Consider the following 24,580-nt stretch of genomic DNA (forward strand, 5'->3'; position numbering starts at 1 on the left):
TAAAATGTAGAAACTTTATTGGTCTATAGTGCACTGTATGCTTTTTCTTCAGGTTTTGCAGATATGGATCACTGACCTACATAACCAATAAGAGATAGGATTGTAACAATAATACCTGGAAATATAATAGTTTGTGGCTACAGTGGGAAAGGGGGATCCTGTCATGTTCAAGGATGTTTTAGTCAAGTTAATTATCAATTTAATGAACATCTTTTAAACGTCATAGGCTGGTTTTCATATTAATTTCAAACATTTTGGAAAACTCATTCTTTAAGATGTTGTGAGGTGGTGGTAGGTTTTTTGTTCCATTTTTTTGCTAGTAGGAGGAGGGAGAGGGGGAAGAAGGTTAAAATATGAGTGGTGATGGGTAATGCACCATCAAGATAAGATGGTGCCATCACTGTTAGCCTCTTACTCCCAAGCAGCAAGCAATTTATATTCCCTAGCAGCAAGCTGTAGTGCATCTGGTGAAAACACTCTATGGCAACCGGGAGAGAACTCTCTCCTGATTCGCAATATTTGATATAAATCAATATGGATTTTTTTTAAAAGTACACAGAATATTTTCTGCAGTTGTCGGTTTTTGCAGGCTAGGAAAAACTTATTGTTTGCTAGAAATGTACTTGGGGCTGAACAGATCGGTAAAACTCAGGGTCCTTGCCCCAAAGAGATCCCATGTTACATTGACAAAATTTGACAAGTGGTGATTACAAAATTTAGAAGGAATGGAAGATGAATGAAGGAGATCATATGATATTTTATTCAGTGATGCATGCAGTAGAGAGATTCCAGATATATTATATTTTTTTTTTCTGTTGGGGTCATTGCTAAGAGAGAGGAACTAGGATTTGTGAAACTTCATAAAGTATGCTTTGAGGAGGAACTCAAAGAAAGAGAAAGGGAGGCTTGGTGAAGCAGGCAAGGAGGATGGTGGTACTTGTAGGTGGCTATACAGAAGACAGGCAAGAGATTAAAGAGATGCAGTTGATTTGAAATCTAGTCAGTAGTTTCAGGTACTTCACTTGCCTTTGAGGCTTTACAATCACATTTTCTTATTTTTTTTCCAAAATGTTTCCCTATTACTTGTATGAAAACCAACACAATAATAGGCTGACTGACAAGTGCTGTCAAACAGAAAAACCCTCTAATTATTGTAATTGTAGCTGTTACTTGGAACAATACTCGCCTAATATTTTTTTTTAAATGCAAAAATGAAATTGGGTGGTTATCCCAACAATCTCTAACTGCCTGTTGGTCAAACTTCAGACCTGCATTTCAGAATTACCCAGTTTGTGGTTAGTGTGGCTTGGTGGTATGGTACTTGAACTGGGAGTCAGGAGAGTTAGGTTTTGTTCCCAGCTCTGCCACTGCTCTCCTGTGTGACCTTAGGCAAGTCACTTCACTGCTCTGTGCCTCCATTTCACTTTATACCCTGTGTTTATCTAGATAGTCCCTGCCCCACATAGTTTGCTGTCTCTTACTTTGTTGTATATAGTGCCTAGAGCAGAGATTGGCAATGTTTGTCACGTGGCCATCCAGGGTAAGCCCCCTGAAAGGCTGGGCTGGTTTGTTTACCTGCTGCATCCTCAGGTTCGGCAGACTGCGGCTCCCACTGGCCGCGGTTCACCACTCCAGGCCAATGGGGGCTGCGGGAAATGGAGGTCAGCACATCACTCATCCCACACCACCGCCAGCAGCTGCGATCGGCCAAACCTGCAGGTGTGGCAAGTAAACAAACCAGCCCGTTCTACCAGGGGGCTTACCTTGGCGGGCCACGGGCCAAACGTTGCCGATCCCTGGCCTGGAGCAACGGGGACCCAATCTCAATGGGAATTCCAGGTGCTACTAATGTAATGTAAATAATGCAGTGTCCCACTGAGTCTGAAAATGAAAATTTGCCTACTTTCTCACATTTCTTGAAAATATTACTACTCAAGAAAATAAATGAATTATTTGCTCTCTCTCCTCCCCCCAGTTGTCCTTCTCCTCTCCCAGCTCCATTCACTCTATTGCCCTATGTACACACATTCATATTGTGCTCTTTGCCTAATGAAGGGCAGAACATTCCTGCTAACTGGTGGGATTTACAAGGGTAACTACATTTTAGATCACAGTTGTCCTTGGAAAAGTTACTTAAACTTCTCCATTTGTATAGCTCTGCAGGAGAAAAGATTACGTTGTGAGGGTGGGAGGAAATTGCTGAGAGTTGGCTTGTATACTGTTAGTGTCACAAGTCACTTTTCTATAAGATGGCAGCTGCCAGCTGGAGTTTTCCTTTGGTATGCCAATTGTAAAATTGAAATAGTTTTCAAATGCTGTTTAAATTTTTTTTTTTAAATGTGATAAGTGCTCCTCACTGTATGATTAAAACACAAAACTGAGTATAATGGAAGAGATTAGAAAATGTATCAAATGCTAGAGGCTGATACAAAAGGCAAGGCAACTGTGGTTTAAGGTCAATGCCTTAGTGAGAAGTTCACCTCTGTTCACAGCTGTCGAAGGGAAGAAGGAAGTCCTGGATTTCCTACCGTGGTGCTGTCCCTAGATCTGATGTGGAAAAGGGAAGAGCTTGATTGATTGATTGATTGATTTAGCCTCTTGTTAGCAGGTGTTGTGGCATTACAGTCTATATGATTTTATAAAAATACGCTAATGAGTGAATATAATGTAACTGGAATATGCTTCATGCAAAAGGTCTCTTGTAAGGTATCATTACAAAGCTTGTAAACTACTGAATGTGATCATCCTATTTGTATAAATGTACCACTCTTGTATCTGAAACTAGAAATATGAAATATAACTCTGAGGGCCTATGTAATTATGCAACGTGTGGGCCATGAATGGTGGTTTGGAATCTCGATGACTCCCATTAACCAGGACAATTAACTGCAGATGGTTGTGTTTTACCTGTAAGTGTTCCTGTATACTTGTGTGCTGGCAAGTGGGTAATAAAGTCTTGCGGTAACATGTGATCATGTCACCTGAACTGGAATCCATCTTTAACCTGGTGTCCCTCCATTGAGAAGGAGGGGGTGGGAACCCAGAGAGGGACAAAGGATTCCTGCCTTATACAAAAGATTAAATAAATGGGAGGAACAGAACAAAGCAGGAGGAGCCATCATGAAGAATCCCCTAGCTACCCCCTGAGCTTGAACAAGAACTGTACCAGGGGAAAGAATAATGCCCAGGCCTGGAAGGTGTCCAGTCTCAGGAAAAAACTTACTGAAGCATCTCTGAGGGTGAGATTATCTGTATTCAGTTTGATTAGACATAGATTTGCACGTTTTTTTTTTATTTATTTTGTTTGATGACTTACTTTGTTCCGTCTGTTACTATTTGGAGCCACTTAAATCCTACTTTCTGTATTTAATAAAATCACTTTTTACTTATTAATTGACCCAAAAGTATGTATTAATACCTGGGGGAACAAACAGCCATGCATATTTCTCTGTCAGTGTTATAGAGGGCCAACAATTTATGAGTTTACCCTGCATAAGCTTTATACAGGGTAAAACTGATTTATTTGGGTTTAGGCCGCATTGGAAGTTGAGCATCTGAGTGTTAAAGACAGGAACACTTCTGTTATCTGCTTTCAGGTAAACCTGCAGCTTTGGGGTAAGTAATTCAGACCCTAGGTCTTTGTTGGAGCAGACAGGTGTGTCTGGCTCAGCAAGACAGGGTGCTGGGGCCCCGAGCTGGCAGGGAAGGCAGGGGTAGAAGTAGTCTTGGCACATCGGGTGGCAGCTCCCAAGAGGGGTTCTGTGATCAAACCTGTCACAGGTGTCGAAACTGCAAAATATACTCTTTTCCCCTTCTCTGGCCTGCTGAAAAAAGAAAAACTTTTTTTTTTTTTAAGTCCCCTGCCTTTGAGCCCTCCAACGGATGGATTTAGGGAAGGGTAGTCTCTGCTAGTCTATCCCTCCCTATCCTCACTGCTTTTGTAAGAGAAGTTTTTCCCCACTAATTCATTTATTGGTAACTCCTTCTCCATGAAAAGCACCAGTGCCTGCTGCTGCAGCTGTTCATAGCCTTCCCAAATAGTGGCAAAGTGAAGCTGATATAGTTCTTGCCAGTTTCACAGCTGTCTGTTGGTTTCTGTATGCTACCTTTGAAAGTGATCATAGTCTTGTCAGCTGGGGAGTGAAAGGTACTGGGAAGGCCATGAGCAACACAAGATACCAGGCACACTCTGTAGACTGAGAAAGACGGCACTGCGTTGTTTAACATTTGAGAAGTTATTTTCACAACCATAAAAGGTAGAAGCTTCATTGTTTAAAATAAAAGCTTCGCTTCTATGGTGGGTAATATAGGTCCCTTTCTCATCAGTGAAAACTTTCTACTTGCTGGCAAAATGTCAAGTAGAGTTTTCAAGCTCTGAAAATAGAAGCCATTTTCTTTTGAAGGGACACCATCAACTGTAAGTTTAGTCAGTTTAAAAAATTAAATTGGTTAAAGGGATTTCAGATGCTATACCTTCCATCTGCCAATATTTTTGATTTTACAATTACAATTTCTATTTTTTAAAGGTTTTAATCTCCCTTGTTTCTGTGTGAATGAGAAAATGACCCGAGTAATACAAGAAAAACAGACAAACTGACTATACATAAAGTGCTGTCAAATATACAAATCTTCTTAACTTCTTTCAGTTACAGTAAATTAGAAGTTAGTTGTGACAGTAGATAAGCACACCTTCAGAGAGATGTGATTTTTTTTAAGATGACTGCCATTTTAAACTGTCTCACAATTTCTCACATTAGAGTTAAGACTACTGCCTCCTTTGCATCCTGGCTGATAAATCTAAGATCTTATTCTGCTGCTGTTGTACCACCCTTCCATAACTCCAGTTAATCAGAACTACATACATACTGAGAAGGATTGGGAATATAACATCTGTTCTGATACCTAAGTACAGCACAAGGAAGAGATTTAAGGATGAAATGAAAGCCTTAAATTGAAATTTCCTGGCTTTTTTTGTGGGTAATTTATACCATTCTGCTATATAATATTGTTACTCTTCTTACACACCCTTTTGTATTTTCTCAGTTTTCTTTGACTTCTTGGGAATTTCAAGATGTTGCTGGCAATTTAATGTGGAAGGGAAGGATAAACAGCTGCAAATCTTAAACAGATTGTCTGAGCATACTCACATTAAACTCTTGTTTTTACACTACAAAAGTAGTGGCTTGATTTATGAAAATGGAGTTAATTCAGTATAACAGCCCAGCAGGTTAAATCTAGATTTCTGAAATCCTTAACCACTTTGTACTCTTTTCCATCAACCAAAAAGGAGAAACCTACAAAATGAATGTTCTGATAGGCAGTCTGGTTTTGGTCAGTAATGCTTTCCTGAGGTGGGCCACTACCAGCAGAACTAGTTAGGCTCTCCAGATTTGTCAAGGTTCCTCCCCAACTCTGAACTTTAGGGTACAGATGTGGGGACCTGCATAAACACTTCTAAGCTTAACTACCAGGTTAGATCTGGTTTCGCTGCCACCATCCAGATTCCTAAGTCTGGAACACCCCCTTTCCTTCCAAAACCTTCCCCTCCCTGGGTAGCCTTGAGAGCTTTTTTCACCAAGTTCCTGGTGAACACCGATCCAACCTCTTGGATCTTAACACAAGAAGAATTTAACCATCCCCCCTCCTTTCCCCCACCAATTCCTGGTGAGTCCAGATCCAATCCCCTTGGATCTTAAAACAAGGAAAAATCAATCAGGTTCTTAAAAAGAAAGCTTTTAATTAAAGAAAGAAAGGTAAAAATCATCTCTATAAAATCAGGATGGAAAATACTTTACAGGGTAATCAGATTCAAAGAGCCCAGAGGACCCCCTCTAGCCTTAGGTTCAAAGTTACAGCAAACAGAGGTAAAATCCTCGCAGCAAAAAGGAACATTTGCAAGTTGAGAATACAAAAATAAAACTAACATGCCTTGCCTGGCTGTTACTTACAAGTTTGAAATATGAGAGACTGGTTCAGAAAGATTTGGAGAGCCTGGATTGATGTCTGGTCCCTCTTAGTTCCAAGAGCCAACGAACCCCCAAAACAAAGAGCACAAACAAAAGACTTCCCCCCGCCAAGATTTGAAAGTATCTTGTCCCCTGATTGGTCCTTTGGGTCAGGTGTCAACCAGGTTTCCTGAGCTTCTTAACCCTTTACAGGTAAAAGGATTTTGGTGTCTCTGGCCAGGAGGGATTTTATAGTATTGTACACAGGAGGGCTGTTCCTTCCCCTTTATAGTTATGACAAGATTCTACTTCTTTCTGGCGTCACTAGGGAAGTGTTTTAGAGTAGCAGCCGTGTTAGTCTGTCACTAGGGAAGTATTTATACAGGAGCAGATGTATGATCTTCATCAGGTGGTTTTGGTAAGGCTCTTACTGAAAAACAGAGGTTAAAACAAGTGTCAGAAGAAGGTGATGTGGCTTGAGAAATACATGGGAACTAAAGTAGGATGGAAGAAAGATTGAGGGCACAGAAATAAAGAAGTGTTACTGTTAATTGCACTGGTAGCTCAAAGAGTTAAAAACAGAATAATTGCCCATTTTGATAGTAGTAGGGAGGACCAGTAAAAATAAAATAAATAGGGATGTCAAGAAATTAAAACAATAATTGTGATTAATCGCACGATTAATCGCGCTGCTAAACAATAATAGAATACCATTTATTTAAATATTTTGGATATCTTCTACATTTTAAAATATATTGATTACAATTACAGTACAGGTTTTAGAGTAGCAGCCGTGTTAGTCTGTATCTGCAAAAAGAAGAGGAGTACTTGTGGCACCTTAGAGACTAACAAATGTATTTGAGCGTAAGCTTTCGTGGGCTACAGCCCACTTCGCTCAAATACATTTGTTAGTCTCTAAGGTGCCACAAGTACTCCTGTTCTAATTACAGTACAGAATACAAAGTGTACAATGCTTACTTTATATTTATTTTTATTATAAATATTTGCACTGTAAATAAAATAAATAGTATCTTTCAATTCACCTAATACAAGTACTGTAGTGCAATCTCTTTATCATGAAAGTTAAACTTCAAAATGTAGAATTGCATACAAAAAAAACCCTGCATTCCAAAATAAAAGCATGTAAAACTTCAGAGCCTACAAGTCCACTCAGTCCTACTTCTTCTTCAGCCAATCGCTCAGACAAACAAGTTTGTTTACAGTTATGCAGTAACTGATTAGCCACTGGGCCAACAGGGCCCGTGCCCTGGAAAAATGGGTGCCGCTTCAACCTGCTCCACCTGCCCACCCAGCACTCCTACACCCCTCGGAAGCCCCTCTTCCCCAACAGGAGCGCTGAGTGTGCAGGAGAAGCCCTTGCACCCCAAGCACATTCCCTGGCAGGAGAGCCAGGGAGAGGGGCAGGGTGGACTGCAAAAGGAAAAGGTGGGAGGGGCCCCCACTTGCTCTGGCCTAGAGCCCCACAAAACCATAATCTGCCTCTGCAGTTATGTAACAAAAACAAAAAATCTACATTTGTAAGTTCCACTTTCAAGATAAAGAGATTACACTACAGTATTTGTATGAGGTGAATTGAAAAATGCTATTTCTTTTATCATTTTTGCAGTGTAAAATTTGTAATAAAAATAATATAAAGTGAGCACTGTACACTTTGTATTCTGTGTTGTAATTGAAATCAATATATTTGAAAATGTAGAAAAAACATCCAAAATGTTTAATAAATTTCAGTTGGTGTTCTATTGTTTAACAGTGTGATTAAGACTGCAATTAATCACGATTAATTTTTTATCTCAATTAAATTTTTGAGTTAATTGCGTGAGTTAACTGCAATTAATCGACAGCTCCACAAATAAATCCTCTGCAACACAGAAAAGTGTTTGGAATTTAAGTAATAGATTAAGTTCTTTATTTTTCTTGCTTTGAGTTCTTCAGAAATTTGATAATGACCCTGCTGAGGATATATTCAAATAATAGTCTCTCCCTTTCCTATTTGAACAGATGCCTAAGTAGCCAATGTGCTTGCTCTCCTTGGAGATTGGGGTGGTCATAATTTAAAAGCCAATATTTTTCCAGGGCACTGGCTCAGGAGAATTTATATTTGGCATGAGGTTATGGGTGAGGGATACTATATATGTCTGGGTGCAATATTTAGGTAGAGGAGTCACAAAAAATTCTGTACAGCTTTTTAATACTGTTCTCTCCCTCAGCTCACCCACAGCCAAATACACCCACCCACCACTTATCATCTTGTGTAAGCACCAACTGCTGCAATTATCCTGCAGTAGAAGGGAGATAGCTAGTCTCCATTCAGCAATGTGAATGATTTGATTTAACCAAGCAAGGGTATTTTTAAAGAATGTTTTATCATGAGAAAAAAAATTCATTTTAAATGTGGACTGAACTCACCAATTTTATTTTTAAAAGAGAGAGACCATGTTACCACAGAGTATCAGAATGCAGTGCACATTTTTTTTTCTCCAGTTAAATATGGATGACCCTTTCCAAAGGTCAGGAAACAGTTCCAGGGTGGGAGTCTGCTGTGGTGGGAGCCAATAGAGACTTGGAAAACCAAGCCTCTTTCATCAGAAAGTCCAGTTTCACCTCAGGAAGTCTATAAACTAATTACTTATTGCTGGTAAAATTCTTTTAATAAAAAATGAATCCTTACTATTTTTAAAACTTGATGTTGACTCCAACTGCATTGGAGTTGTAGCAATTCCTTTTTTGCCTGTTTGGAAAGCTTGAGAAGTCTGGAAGGGAAAAACAGATCCCTAGGCAAATATTCTACAGCCAAGAAACCTTGGAGAGCAAAGAAAAAAAAAAAAAGAAAGGGATGTGTGCTGATGGCTTTTCCCCAGATGCCAGGTTCATCTACATGCCTTTGCCTACACCTACAATTTCCCTCAAGACAGCGGACTCCCCCTTATTAGACCGTTATGGCTGAAATGTATTTCCTAAAAATAATTTCTAGACAGAGGTCTCCTATTCCCAGTCTCTAGCAGAAGTTTCTGTAAAGCACAGTGTTAGTAGTTTTTCGTTAAGGGTCTTACTATTTCACGTCCAGCTTCTTCCTGCCATAATTGCTCTAAGAATGGTGTAGTGTCTCTTCCACTAGGTCATCATCACTATTTCAGTCCCATGCACTTGAAACAGGGTAGTGATCAAAAGTTTGTTACAAAGCCCTGGCTGTTAGGTGATATGTATGAAATGAGTTGATGACCTCACTCTAGTGCTTCAGCAGGTGTTCACATCAAAAGGATGAAGGATAGTTTTGTGTTTAAAGCCTGTGATTATATATTAAGACATTTGTGTTCCATTCCCAACTCTGCCACAAACTTCCTGTGTGATCATAGAGAAGTCACTTTGCACGTCTGCCTTTTTACACATGTGGAGGAAAATAAGCATAATACTTAGGCCTGGTCTACACTAGAAGTTTAGGTCGAATTTAGCAGCGTTAAATTGAATTACCCCTGCACCCAGCCACCCAACTAAGCCGTTTTTGTCGATATAAAGGGCTCTTAAAATCAATGTCTGTACTCCTCCCGAACGAGGGGTGTAACGCTGAAATTGACATTGCCGGTTCAAATTAGGGTTAGTGTGGACGCAATTCGACTGTATTGGCCTCCGGAAGCTATCCCACAGTGCACCATTGTGACTACTCTGGACAGCAATCGGAACTCAGATGCACTGGCCAAATAGACAGGAAAAGCCCCGCAAACTTTTGAATTTCATTTCCTGTTTGCCCAGTATGGAGAGCTGATCAGCACAGGTGACCATGCAGTTCCAGAATCAAAAAAGAGCTCCAGCATTGACCGTACGGGAGGTACTGGATCTGTTCGCTGTATGGGGAGATGGATCCGTGCTATCCGAACTCCGTTCCAGAAGATGGAATGCCAAAACATTTGAAAAAATCTCCAGGGCCATGATGGACAGAGGCCACAACAGGAACTCAACACAGTGCCACGTGAAACTTAAGCAAGCGTACCAGAAAGCCAAAGCATTAAACAGACGCTCCAGGACAGGGCCGCAGACATGCTGCTTCTATGCTGAGCTGCATGCAATTCTGGGGGGGGCCGCCACTACTACCCCACCTCTGTCCATGGACTCCAGTGATAGGGTAGTCTCAGTCACCATATCTGAGGATTTTGTGGACGGGGAAGATGAGGAGGAGGACGACGACGAGGTTGAAGAGAGCACACAGCATACCGTTCTCCCCGACAACCAGGATCTTTTTCTCATCCTGACTGAAATACTCTCCCAAGGCGGTATCCTGGACCATGAAGCCATACAAGGGACCTCTGGTGAGTGTACCTTTGTAAATATAAAACACGGTTTAAAAGCAAATGTTTTTTAATGATTAATTTGCCCTGAGGACTTGGGATGCATTCATGGCCAGTACAGCTACTGGAAAAGTCTGTTAACATGTCTCGAGATAGAGTGGAAATCCTCCAGGGACATCTCCATGAAGCTCTCCTGGAGGTACTCTAAAAGCTTTTGCAGACATTTTCTGGGGAGAGCAGCCTTATTCTGTCCTCCGTGGTAGGACACTTTACCACGCCATGCTAGTAGCAAGTAATCTGATATCATTGCATGACAAAGCCTGGCAGCGTATGGTCCCGGTGTTTGCTGGCATTCAAGCAACATCCGTTCTCTATCTCCTCAGGAGAGTGATATTGTTCATGGTAACCTGGTTGAAATATGGGAATTTAATTAAGGGGACATTCATAGGTGGCCGTTCCTACTGGGCTGTTTGCTTGTGTCTGAAAAGAAATCCTCCCCGCAGTTAGCTGGGCAGGGGGGCAATTGGCGCTGAGCTGTTCGCGTTTGGCTAGCAGGGATCTTCCCTGATACCAGCCACGTGGTTGGGGAACGGTTAAAGCGATCATTGCAGAGGAAAGGAATTCGGCGGGAGGGGGAGTAGTTTGATTTCTGCTGCTGCACATTAACACAAAAAGCTCAGCCCTAAATGGAAAACTCAACGGGCTTTGCTTGGTATGGGAAAGGACGCTGCTGCTGCTATGAAGGTTGCAGAAGCCGAAAGACTATATGGCTTACCATGGCCTCCTGCAAGCTGAATTCTGTTGCCCGGCCTGTTTGATCTCTAACACCAAAGCCACAGGCACTCAATATAAGATGTAAAAAATGACCTTGTACTGAAATCACATGTGCTATGTAATGTGAATAGTGTTGTTCACCGTGAAAGAGTATACCCATTGTTCTGTAAAATGTATCTTTTTAAATACTTCTCTCCCTTTTTTTCCTCCTGCAGCTGCAAATGTTTCAAGCCTCCATCCTCCGTCCCAAAGGCTATCTCAGATAAGGCGGCAAAAAAAACGCAAGTGCAATGAAATGTTCTCTGAGCTCATGCAGGCGTCCCACACTGAAAGAGCTCATCAGAAAGTGTGGCGGGACACAATAGAACAGGACAGGAAAGCGGCCAGTGAACGTGAGGAGAGATGGCAGCAAGTAGGTTAGAGGATGCACGAAGCAACGTTGGGGCTACTGCAGGAACAAATGGACATGATCCAGCATCTGGTGGAGGTTCAGGAACGTCAGCTGGAGAGACTGCCGCTGCAACCCCTGTTTAACCGCCCTGCCTCCTCCCCAAGTTTCATATCTGCCTCCTCAACCAGACGCCCAAGAATGCAGGGAGGGAGGCTCCGGGCACCCAACCACTCCACCCCACTGGACAGAAGGCTGTCATTGAACAAGTATTGAAGTGGCCTTTTCCTTCCCTCCTCCCACACCTCATCCCACCCGGGCTACCCTGTGAGTTATCTCCCTGTTTTTATAATTAATTAATAAAGAATACATGGTTTTTAAACGATAGCGACTTATTTCCAAGCTGTGATCGAAGGGGGAGGGTGGTTGGCTTAACAGGGAATTAGAGTCAACCAAGAGGGTGGGTTTTCATCGAGGAGAAACAAATAGAACTGTCACACGGTACCCTGGCCAGTCATGAAACTGGTTTTCAAAGCTTCACTGATGCGCAGCGCACCCTGCTGTGCTCTTCTAATCAGGGCCAGCTCCAGGTTTTTTGCCGCCCCAAGCAGCGGGGAAAAAAAAAGAAAGCCACAATCGCGATTTGTGGCACTACCGCCACCACTTCCTTCTTCAGTGACTGGTCCTTCACTCCAAGACGGAGTGAGGGACCTATCGCCAAATTGCTGCCAAAGAGCCGGACGTGCTGCTCCTTCCCCATGGCCGCCCCAAGCACCTGCTTGCTGAGCTGGTGCCTGGAACCGTCCCAGCTTCTAATCACTCTGGTGTCTGGCTCCATGTAATTAGCGGCCAGGCGATTTGCCTCAACCTCCCACCCCACCATAAACTTCTCCCCCTCACTCTCACAGAGATTGTGGAGCACACAGCAAGCAGCAGTAACAATGGTGATATTGGTTTCACTGAGGTCTAACTAAGTCAGTAAACTGCACCAGTGACCCTTTAAACGTCCAAATGCACACTCTACCACCATTCTGCACTTGCTCACTCTATAGTTGAACAGCTCCTTACAACTATCCAGGGTGCCTGTGTATGGCTTCATGAGCCAGGGCATTAAGGGATAGGCTGGGTCCCCAAGGATAACTATATAGGCATTTCAACATCCCCAGCAGTTATTTTCTGGTCTGGGAAGTAAATTCCTTCCTGCAGCGATTTAAACAGACCAGAGTTCCTGAAGACACAAGCATCATGAACCTTTCCCAGCCATCCCACATTGATGTTGGCGAAACGTCCCTTGTGATCCACCAGTGCTTGCAGCACAATTGAAAAGTACCCCTTGCGGTTTATGTACTGGCTGCCTTGGTGGTCTGGTCCCAAGATAGGGACGTGAGTTCCATCTATCACCCCACCACAGTTAGGGGATCCCATTGCAGCAAAGCCATCCAGTATGACCTGCACATTTCCCAGAGTCACTACCTTTGACAGCAGCAGCTCAGTGATTGCGTTGGCTACTTGCATGACAGCAACCCCTACAGTAGATTTGCCCACTACAAATTGATTCCCAACTGACTGGTAGCTCTCTGGCATTGCAAGCTTCCAGAGGGCTATCGCCACTCGCTTGTGAACTGTGAGGGCTGCTCTCATCTTGGTATTCTTGCGGTTCAGGGCAGGGGAAAGGAAGTCCCATGAAAGTGCCCTTATGCATGCGAAAGTTTCGCAGCCACTGGGAATCATCCCAGATCCACAACACTATGTGCTTCCCACCAGTCTGTGCTTGTTTCCTGGGCCCAGAATCGACGTTCCACGGCATGAACCTGCCCCATTAACACCATGATGTCCACGTTGCTGGGGCCCGTGCTTCGAAAGAAGTCTGTGTCCATGTCCTCATCACTCTCGTCACCGCGCTGCCGTCACCACATTTTTTCAGCTTCTGGCTCTGTATAAACTGCACGATAATGTGCAAAGTGTTTACAATGCTCATAAATGCTGTGGTGAGCTGAACAGGCTCTATGCTTGCTGTGCTATGGCGTCTGCGTGGGGAAAAAAGGCACAAAACGTTTGTCTGCAGTTGCTCTCATGGAGGGAGAGGTGACTGACGACTGTAGCTATCCCACAGTTCCCGCAGTCTCCGCCAACCATTTGAATTCTGGGTTGAGCTCCCAATGGCTGATGGATCAAAAACATAGTCGTGGGTGGTTTTGGGTACATGTCGTCAGCCAGCCAGCCCCTCCCCCGCCCCGCCCCGTGAAAGCAATGGGAAAAAATTTTCTCATCTTTTTTCCACTGTCGTCATATGTCTACTGGATGCTGCTGGCAGACGTACTGCAGCACTACACAGCAGCATCCCCTTGCCGACGACAGATGGTGCAGTGTGACTGGTAGCCATCATCGTCATCCCTTGGGTGCTCCTGGCTGGCCTCAGTGAGGTCGGTCGGGGGCGCCTGGACAAAAATGGGAATGACTTCAGCGCATTTTCTTTTTAAGTTTTGGGTAATGGAGATTCAGTCCTGCCTAGAATATCATGCCAGCTGGAGGCTTCTGCCTCAGGCTGCTCTCCCAGTCGGCAGCACCGCATGGTCACACCTACCCCAGCCTACCCCTTGCTCCCATGACTCATGAACCCTGGACAGTAGGAAGGAGCTAAGGCTAAGCAAGTGCAGAATGGTGGTTCACTCTACTTCCCTGTAAGCCAACCGCCCTCCCCTCCCCCCTTTGATCTCTGCTTGCAGAGGCAATAAAGTCAGTGTTGTTTCTTATTCATCCATTCTTTATTACTTCATCACACAAATGGGGGGCTAACTGCCAAGGTAGCCCAGGGGGGTGAGGGAGGAGGGAAGCAACAGGACGGGTTGTTGCAGGGGCACCCCCTAGAATGGCATGCAGCTCATCATTTCTGCAGGATGTCTTGGGCTCTGACCCGGAGCAACCTTTTGCATGGGTAGTTCTTTAGTAGGCTTGCCTGATATTCTAGGCAGGACTGAATCTCCATTAGACAAAACTTAAAGAGAGAACGACCTAGGGAGTCATTCCCATTTTTGTCTAGGTGCTTCTGACCGACCTCACCGAGGCCGGCCAGGAGCACCCATGACAGCAGCAGCTGGTACAGTATGACTCGTAACCGTCTTTGCTAATTTGTAAAGGCAAGGAGTTGCTGCTGTGTAGCACTGCAGTACCACGTCTGTCAGCAGCACCCCGGAGACGTACGGTAACAGTCAGCTGAGCAGGCTGCATGCTTGCCGTGGTATGTCGTCTGCATGGGTAACCCAGGAAAAAAGGTGAGAAACTATTTTTTTCCGTTGCTTTCATGGAGGGTGGGGGAGCCTGACAACATGTACCCATAACGGCCTGCGACAATATTTTTGCCCCATCAGGCATTGGGAGCGCAACCCACAATTCCAGTAGGGGGTGGAGACTATGGGAACTGTGGGATAGCTACCACAGTGCAATGCTCCAAAAGTCGATGCTAGCCTCGGTACTGTGGATGCACATTGCCAACTTAATGCGTTTAGTGGGGACACACACAACAGTATCAAATTGATTTCTAAAAAATTGACTTCTGTTAAATCAAACTAATTGCATAGTGCAGACATACCCTTACTTACAGCTGTTTAAAACAAAGGCTTAATACATTGTGTAGGCTTGAGATTATACTTCTGTAGTGCTCTCTATTTGACAAAATATTAAAGTTTTTACTAATTAATAGGCCAAAATGTTCAAACCTGAGTGCCTAAAGTTAGGCTCCTAAATACATATTTAACATGAAATATAAGTGGCCTAATTTTCAGAGGCACTAATCCCACAGAAGTCCATGACAGCTTCAGGTACTCAGTACTTTTCAAAATCAGATCACTTACATTTAGATGCTAAATGTGGATTTAGGAGCCTAACTTTAGGCACTCAGGTTTGAATATTTTGTCAAAAACTTCATCTGGGAGACCAAAGATGGAATAGACATGGAGACAGAGCTATCCTTTTAAAGCTGGAAAGCTCTCTCTAAAGCAGAGGTGGGCAAACTTTTTGGCCCAAGGGCCACATATGAGAATGGAAATTGTATGGTGGGCCATGAATGCTCGCAAAATTGCGGTTGGGGTATGGGAGGGGGTGAGGGCTCTGGTTGGGGATGTGGGCTCTGGGGTGGAGCTGGGGATGAGGAATTTGGGGTGTAGGAGGGTGCTCTGGGCTGGGACCGAGGGGTTTGGAGGGCAGGAGGGTGATTAGGGCTGGGGCAGGGGATTGGGGAAAGGCTCAGGGGTGCAGGCTCCAAGCACAGCTCTCATTGACGCACTGGAGGGGGCCACTGGAGCGCATAGGAGCCGGAGGGGGGATGTGCCGCTGCTTCAAGAGCCACATGGAGCAGCCCCCAACCCTGCTCCCCGGCTGCAGCACTGGAGCAGGGCAAGCCCCAGACCCCGCTCCCCAGCAGGAGCTCGAGGGCCAGCTTAAAATGGCCCGTGGGCCGTAGTTTGCCCACCTCTGCTCTAAAGGTTTGTCTACACTTGATACACTACAGTGGCACAGCTGCAGTATTTGAATGTAGACACTACGTACTCCAACAGGAGGAGTTTTCCCTGCCATGTAGGTAATTCACTTCCCTAAGAGGTGGTAGATAGGTCATGGAATAATTTTTCCTTTGACCTAGCGCTGTCTACACCAAGGGTTAGATCAGCTTAACTGCTTAAATCTACTCCTCTACCACGGTTACTGGCTCTATGCAATATTGCTCTGCCTGGTGTTCACAAAGAGGAAAGCAAAGCAAACTTGTGATGAAATTGCATGATATGCCATATCTACCATTAAATAAAGACTTGTTTAATCCACCACATGGTCATCTGCCCTCACGACACCCGTTGTGGATAAGTTTACCAGGTGAGGGATTTACTGTAGCTGACATGTGGCGAGCTTTATGGTTTGTGGAGAAAGTCACAAATAATTATCTTTTCTCGGACCTCACTCAGCGTCAACCTGGGTTTGATTTACCATGAAGCCAATGGAGCCTTCTGAACAGGTTTCTTACTGGACGTGGAATTTGCTGCAGCAGAATTTCGGAGGCATTTTAGACACAGGCCACTATATCAGTTTGGGTAGCCACAAACTATGACACATATTGTTGAAGACTGAAAAATGACTCAAACTTCCTGGAGGTCTTCATGCCTTGAATGTTGTCGATAAGAACACTTTACGCCAAATAAATAAACTACATCGCTCAGGGATGTGGATTTTTCACACCCTCAAGTGACCTAGCTGGGTTGACTTAACTTTTTAGCATAGACCAGGCCTAAGACATTGAGACACATTGTTGGACCAGCATAGTTTATACTACTTCTGCTTGTTCAGTGCCTGTTCTGCAGCTACTAAGAACATAAGAATGGCCATACTGGGTCAGACCAAAGGTCTATCCAGCCCAACATCCTGTCTGCTGACAGTGGCCAATGCCAGGTGCCCCAGAGGGAGTGAACCTAACAGGTAATGATCAAATTATCTCTCTCCTGCCATCCATCTCCACCCTCTGACAAATAGAGGCTAGGGACACCATTCCTTACCCATCCTGGCTAATAGCCATTAATGGACTTAACCTCCATGAATTTATCTAAATTACTTTAATCTCCTGAACTATCAATCTGCTACACATCACAAGCACTATATTTGCTTAAAGGGGGCAGGGAGAGAAATCATCAGGTTGGGTGCCATTATATATCTAATTTTTGCACAGTTGCATATATACCTCTACCTCAATATAACGCTGTCCTTGGGAGCCAAAAATCTTACCGTGTTATAGGTGAAACCGTGTTATATTGAACTTGCTTTGATCCACCGGAGTGCCCAGCCCCGTCCTGCCAGAGCACTGCTTTACCGCGTTATATCCAAATTTGTGTTATATTGGGTGGCGTTATATCAAGGTAGCGGTGTAATTTCCTATATAGATGTGTAATCTGTATGTGCAGATAGGATAAATACACATGTACATAGGAAATATGTATTTTTGTACAGTCACCTTGCGCTTGTACTGTGATTATTGCATGCCTAACCTCTCTCAAAATCTGTCTGTCTTAATATAGACTCAAGCACTCTCAGTAGTTTTCACTGTGTTGGACTAGTACAAGAGCAACAGCAGATACAAGAAAAAATAATGTATGTGGAAACTGGCAGTGCCTATTTCTTGAAGATGAATAGTTTCTGACATCTAATAGAATGAGTAGCTTACTTAGTGTGAGAATCTTCCTCTTCCCACATTTCATTTCCTCTAACCTTTTGCCCTGATACCCATACCAGTGCCTTAAAATATCTAGTTCCAAGCTGTCTTGGCTGCTTTTTGTGGTCAGAGGAGATGCTTTTATGTTGGGTCATGAAGCCAGTGGTGAATCACCCTTTGCATAGTCGTTGCTTTTTCACATCCTAGACTCTGGTCTCTCATCCCAAGTATTCATCCCTCTTTGGTAAAATGATCACTAATGATTCATCTTGATGGGTATGTCTATGAGAAATCCCCTTTTGCCTTCTCCAGCTATCACCATTAAGAGTTTCCATTCACAGAATTCAAGTGAGTTGGGAGCTTACTCCTGCCACAGAAGTTTTTGTGGAAATCAGAGTGTGACGATGCTACCTGTGGGAGCCAGCTGAGGTCACTCAATCAGGATGAACTGCAAACAGAACGGGGCAAACAAACCCCAAGCACTGGTGGATATTCCAATACTTAGATTTTACCAAGCCAGTAAACAGCTTCTGTAGTACCTCACTGGTTACCCAGAAGTCCAAATAATGCAGTTCCCCTAAAGTACCCTGCCTCAGGCCTCTATCCAGACACACATGTCAGATATGATGATGATGATGATTACTGAAAATCTTGTCTCATCATATAAATGAAAAGGTTCTTCCAATCCCAAAGGATCAGCCACACACTCAAGTTTAATCATAACGTAGATCTTACCCAAAATACACGCTTATAGTTTATTAACTAAGCTAAATTTTATTTAAAAAGAAAAGAGAGCTTGTTGGTTAAAAGATCAATATACATACAGACTTGAAGTCAATTCTTGAGGTCCAGATACGCAGCAGAGATGAGCCTGTAGTTGCCAAAAGTCCTTTTAGAAATAGTCCATAGGTTATAGTCCAGTGTCCATATTCAGGGTGATTCCAGTCAGTGACTGGGGATCTCAATCCTTTGCAGCTTAAGGTTTCCCCCTCTAGAAACCCAAAGCAGCTCTGAGATGAAGAAGGATTGTGTCCCGAGGTTTTTATACGTTTCCTGCAGCCTTTTGGCCTAAGAAAACAATAGACTTAACTTTCCTTCTTCTAAACATCATGGCAATTAGCATGTTAAACAGTTCAGATACAGGTTACCACAACCTACAAAGAGACACATAAACAATAATACTATTTCACTCAAGTGCCTTCCTAAATACTAATACTCCTTTTTTGATCTTTGAATCAAAGCTATAGCAGTAGACAAGACTTGTTTGCTTATATTACAAGACCTGAGCAAACATCTATCCGTCTACCTCTAACACTACAGACTTGCATTTCAAAGTTTTATTCATTTACATATCTTCCTAACCGGTCTCTACAGTTCGTCCATGGGTCAGGTCAGTCTGTAAGTTAATTAACTATTTCTGGCCCTGTCACCTTTCAATGAAATATTATATTACACTCATAACTCACACAGAGTATAGCTTTATGAGGGGAAAAGATCTACAAATTATTATTTTAAAAGCACTTTAAACTTCTCAGTCTGGGCAGATGTATGTCTTTTTAAATTATTTTCTCTTCAAATGTATAACTCATTACTTCATTAACCAGTCAGGATTCCCCAACATTCTGAATTGCTCTTATTTGTTCATAATACTTACATAGCATTTCAAGTCCCCAAAGCACTTTACAAACATTTAATTAATCCTTGCTACACTTGTATGGTGCTACTAAGTTTAGAACTGGGCAAACAGCATGAAAAAAACTTTAGAGATTGTTCATTTACATTTTTTAATGAATTGCTATGCTCATGGCCCTTTTGTGTTTGCATTCCACAAGCATTGAAATGACTTTTACTGGCACAAATGCTCACGGAAACTAAATCTAAATTTGACTAAAAATGGCTGTGCATCTATTCAGCTGGGGAATTAACAATATCAGGTGACTTCTCTGATCACTCAAAATTAATCACAGTTTACAAAGATATGTTTGCAATCAAGATGTTTGTATGTTTATTTTTGTAAAAAGCAAAATGATAATATACAATTTAAAAATATTAAAAGAGAGAAGGTCATATATTAGAAGAGGAGTCAAATTTGGAAAGTAAGAGAGAAATGCCTAAGAAATCAGAAGTCAAGTTAATAAAAGAATAACTTCAGCAAGTGATTTGGGCAACAGCACTGATATATTTAATTTTAGATTTCATTCCACTAGAGGAGCAGAAAACCTGGATTATTTTTCCCCTCTGACTCTACCACTGGCTTGTTGTGTGACCTTGGGCAAATGACTTACCTCCCCTTCCTCTGTTTCCTGCAGTGATAATACTGCCCTCCCTCTCCCATCTCATATGGATATTTTAGGGCTTAATTAATGTTTGTTAAACAATTTAGTATCTTGGATGAAAGGTTCAGTAGTAATGTAAAGTATTATTTGAGGTTTTGTTTAATGGAATATTCAAGTCCTGGTGAATCTTGAAACATCTTAACTATTTGGTGAAGGACAAGCACGATATTCTTTTATTCAGTAATGTGTACCATCTGAATTCTTGACCATGCATGGAAGCCTGAAATTCACAGCTTTATGCAGAAAGTTTCCACTTGGCAGGTTGATCCAGGTCTCTGGTAGAAAAGGAGGTGTGTAATTACAATAGCTTTACAAAATTATTGTGAAAATATACTATGCCAAGCACAAAATCTACTGCTTTCCCTTACCATGATGATTTTTAACACCCCTCCCCAAACTAATAGTGTTTTACTGAGCTATTTAAAAAAAATGGACTGATTAATGGCAAGCAGAATTTTGGAAGGGTGTGGACTTAAAAAAATCCTTTAGAAATGTATCAAGAAATCTATTGAATGTGTAGCAGATGTAGTTCTTGCCTCTGTTACTGAGGAGTTTGGTCCACTCTTTGTCTAACACTGAAAAGAGTGCATCAGCGCAGCTGTAGCACTTAAGTGAAAACACTCCTATGCTGACAGGAAAAGCTCTGTCTACATGGGGAGTTAGGCTGGTATAACTAAGTCGCTCAAAGTTATGGATTTTTCACACCCCTGAGTTACATATAATGATATAGATCTGTAGTGTAGGCTAAGATGCTTACAATTTGAAGAAGTTCTTAAACCTAGGAATATTAGGTGCCTTTTTCCATCTTCGTGTGGCTGGATGTTTTGATGTCGTCATTTTGAACTAGACCTCGCCAAAGTAAGTGAATATTTTTAGGCTTCATTACTGTAATCTTCTTTATGTGAAACTATCGTTGAAGACTACCTAAAACTACAGCTGGTGCAGAAGTGGATGCCTACCTGTCTCAAGCAGCTGTTACTGCTTCACATATTTTGTCAATTCTTTGAAAACTGCACTTGCTTCCTATTGTCTTCCAGGTGTAATTCAAAGTGTTGACAATGATCCATAACAATCATTCCTATTAGTTGTATGTTTTTTTTCTATTCAGAGATATCAATGTTCTTTACAAAGGTGAGTACATATCATAAAGGCTCATTATGCTTAGATTTGGGTTATTTGCAAAATCACCTCTTTTCCTGTTGTGCTGCTTACGATTAGCTGGGATGAATGCTGATAATTATTAGGAAGTGTTATTAATAATGTCCTCAATGAAATTCCACAACAACCTGCTCTGACAGATCTTGACTCTCTGCCCACTATAGATGAGATTAAGAAAGCTGTTAGCCAGATGATTTCAGGAAAAGCTCCTGGAAAAGATGGGATACCAGCAGAGAGATACAAAGCAGCAGGTCCAGCAGCACTAGCAGCGTTACACAGCGTGATCATCAGCATCTGGGAGGATGAAAACATACCACAGGACCTCCGCAACGCTACTATTGTCTCTCTTTTCAAGAGCAAAGGCAGCAAAGCAGAATGTGGAAATTATAGAGGCATATCCCTCCTCTCCGTTGGAGGGAAAATCATCGCCCGCATCATCTTGAACCTCCTAATAGCCAGTATTTCCGAGGCAAATCTACCTGAAAGTCAGTGTGGTTTTCGACCTGGCCAGAGCACAGTCGACATGGTGTTTGCTGTCAGACAAATACAAGAGAAGTGCATTGAACAGAACATCCACCTGTATGCTGTCTTCATAGATCTGACAAAGGTGTTTGATACTGTCAGCAGGGAAGCCCTTTGGACTATTCTAACACGACTTGGTTGCCCAAGAAAATTTGTCCAGATTATATGCCTTTTTCATGACAGTATGACAGGCGAAGTATAGTCTGATGGAGCCACATCTGCCCCCTTCAACATCACCAACGGCGTGAAACAAAGATGTGTTCTCGCTCCTGTCTTATTTAACCTGTTCTTTGCATGCATCCTCAATCATGCAATGAAAGATCTGGATCGAGGTATATATTTGAAATGCCGGCACAATGGTTCACTTTTTGACCTCCGTCGCCTGAATGCAAAGACTAAGACAGTGCAGAAACTCCTTCTTGAGGCACTCTTTGCCGATGACTGTGCCCTCATGGCTCACACTGAAAATGATCTTCAGCACATTGTCAACAAGTTTGCCAAGGCCTCGCAACTCTTTGGACTAACTATCAGCCTCAGAAAGAGAGAAGTTCTCCATCAGCCTGTACCTGAATCAAATGCTTCTGTCTCAAGTATCTCCACTGACGGTACTCAGCTTAAAGTAGTGGAGAACTTTAAATACCTGGGTAGGGTCATATCCAGTGATGGATCACTGGATAATGAGATCAACGCACGAATATCCAAAGCAAACCAGGCACTTGGCTATCTGCGTGTCAAAGTTTTAAACCACCACAACATCCGGATGTCAACAAAACTGCTTGTGTGCAGAGCTGCTGTTCTTTCATCTCTTTTGTACGGGTGTGAAACATGGACACTATATAGGCATCACATCAAGCAGCTCGAAGCATTCCACATGCGTTGCCTCCGCAACATCATGAAGATCCACTGGCAAGACAAAGTGCCCAATCTTGAGGTCCTCGAGACAGCCCAGATGACAAGCATCGAAATGATGATCATGAAGTCACAGCTACGTTGGACCGGTCATGTCAGCCGCATGGATGCCCACAGAATCCCCCGCCAGTTTCTCTATGGTGAGCTCTCCCAGGGCATCCAGCATATAGGTCGTCCACAAAAACGTTACAAGGACACTATCAAAGCCAATCTGCAGTATAGCAGTATCAAACCCAGGGACCTTGAGGACGCCGCCAGCGACAGAACACAGTGGCGTGCAACAGTCAGAAATACCTGCATCGCCTTTGAGGAAGACCGCTGCCGGCATCTACAAGAGGCACACGAACAATGTCACAGAGCACCAGCAGCGCACAAACCACTGACTGCGAACTTCCCATGCACCATCTGCAGCCAAATGTGCACCTCTAGAATTGGCTTGTATAGCCATCAGAGGGCACACCATGAGACCAACAATAGATGATTTGCTCAGATTTGTCATCATCGGATCGATGGACTACCAGGATTAGTAAGAAGAGATCCTCAAATGAAAGTATTTTGCAAAGGTGTATAAGTAATAGTATCCCCCATTTTAAATGGAAATGGAGGCAGGGAGAAGTTAAATAACGTTCCTATGGTCACATGGGAAGTCAGTGGCAGGCTCAAGAACAGAACCCTAGAGGTCTTCTAGATCTTGGGTCCCACCAACAGCCAGCCCAGCTAACAGTCACTAAATTTAAATGTCTGGGGTTGATGTCAGGGCATTATCAATGGATGGTTTTCAACTCTGGACTTTGCTCTCTCCCCCACTGGTCTGAAAGAGCTTGACTTTATTGACCTTTAGGACAAGGTGCTTAATCTGCTCTCTGACATGTCTGAAAAGGGAGTGCTGAGTGAGGAACTATGTTTTGTTTTGGGGAATATCCTTTGTGGCTTTTTTAGTGTGACAGAGAAATGGGCAAAAACAATGTATAGCGTTAGATTTTGAACATCTCTGAGATGTTCGGGCACATTCTATAATCACAGAATAAATTTATAAATGGGAGTAGGAATCCTTGGATCTGAAAACTTTGTAATGTTTTAAATGGATTTCTGTAGATGTTTAGCAAGTGTTACTGAAGGTTTGAGTATTAATAGCATTGTTTGAGTTTCATGCAGGGATCCAAATAACTAACTGTAGAACTCTCTAAGGTTTACATTTTCCCCCTTCTCATCCTGCACTCAAACTGCTTTGAAACACACTGTTAGTGCCTCTTCTGGAACTTGTGTTTTTGAGAAGGGTCCTGATTTTGATCTCTGTGTGCTTTGGTATGATCTTCTTGGCCAGCAACGGTAACTACTCTTATTGCTATATTCATTGTTAGGGTTGGGCAAAAGGACCTTCACTCGTATAGGCTTTATTGCTGATCTTCTAGAATCCTTAGGATTTCTCTCTAAAGTGCTGAGTGTATTAACAAATCAAATTGTGTATGCAGTCAAGTATGCTGGTCAATGTGTTTTTCCTCTGTCAAATTAGAGCAATACGTTCCTTTTAGAGGAGTCTGCATTTTCTCATTTGGATCAGAGCAGAGTGGTTCAATCGGAAATATACATGTTTACCTCTGCTGGCTTTCTAATATAACTTAATTTGACACTTGCTAGCAGAGAGAATCATATTTCTGCTTTGTCTGTGCTGAAATACAGTACCTTTGATTTTCATTTACAATTTACTTTGTTTTTTATGTTGTGAAATGTCTGTAGTTTTGATTCACTTATAAATGCAAGTGCACTGCGCTCTCCACAGTGAGAAGAGCATCTTTCTTTACCCATTCTCTTCTGTAGAGTGCGTTTCAGAGCTGGTTGGTCTGGCAATGACAGAGACAAGACACTCCAGCAACAGAAAGCGTGGAAGGAAATTCCTCTCTATCCACCTAGGGTTGCCAGGTGTTTGGTTTTCGACCAGAACACCCGGTTGAAAAGGGACCCTGTTGGCTCTGGTTAGCACCACTGACTGGGCCGTTGAAAGTCCGGTTGGCACAAGGCTGGTAGGCTCCCTACCTGGCTCCACATGGGTCCTGGGGAGC

The 24,580-nt window shown here is 42.8% G+C and overlaps 1 protein-coding gene across 3 annotated transcripts in view; it reads left to right on the plus strand.

Moving 5' to 3' along the window:
• The window catches only part of HMG20A (high mobility group 20A), an 83,503-nt gene that overhangs the window by 13,245 nt on the left and 45,678 nt on the right, over positions 1-24,580 (plus strand). The gene's annotated exons all lie outside the window — the stretch shown is intronic.

Source organism: Gopherus evgoodei, chromosome 10 (assembly GCF_007399415.2).
Source record: "Gopherus evgoodei ecotype Sinaloan lineage chromosome 10, rGopEvg1_v1.p, whole genome shotgun sequence".
Classification (NCBI taxonomy): domain Eukaryota; kingdom Metazoa; phylum Chordata; order Testudines; family Testudinidae; genus Gopherus; species Gopherus evgoodei.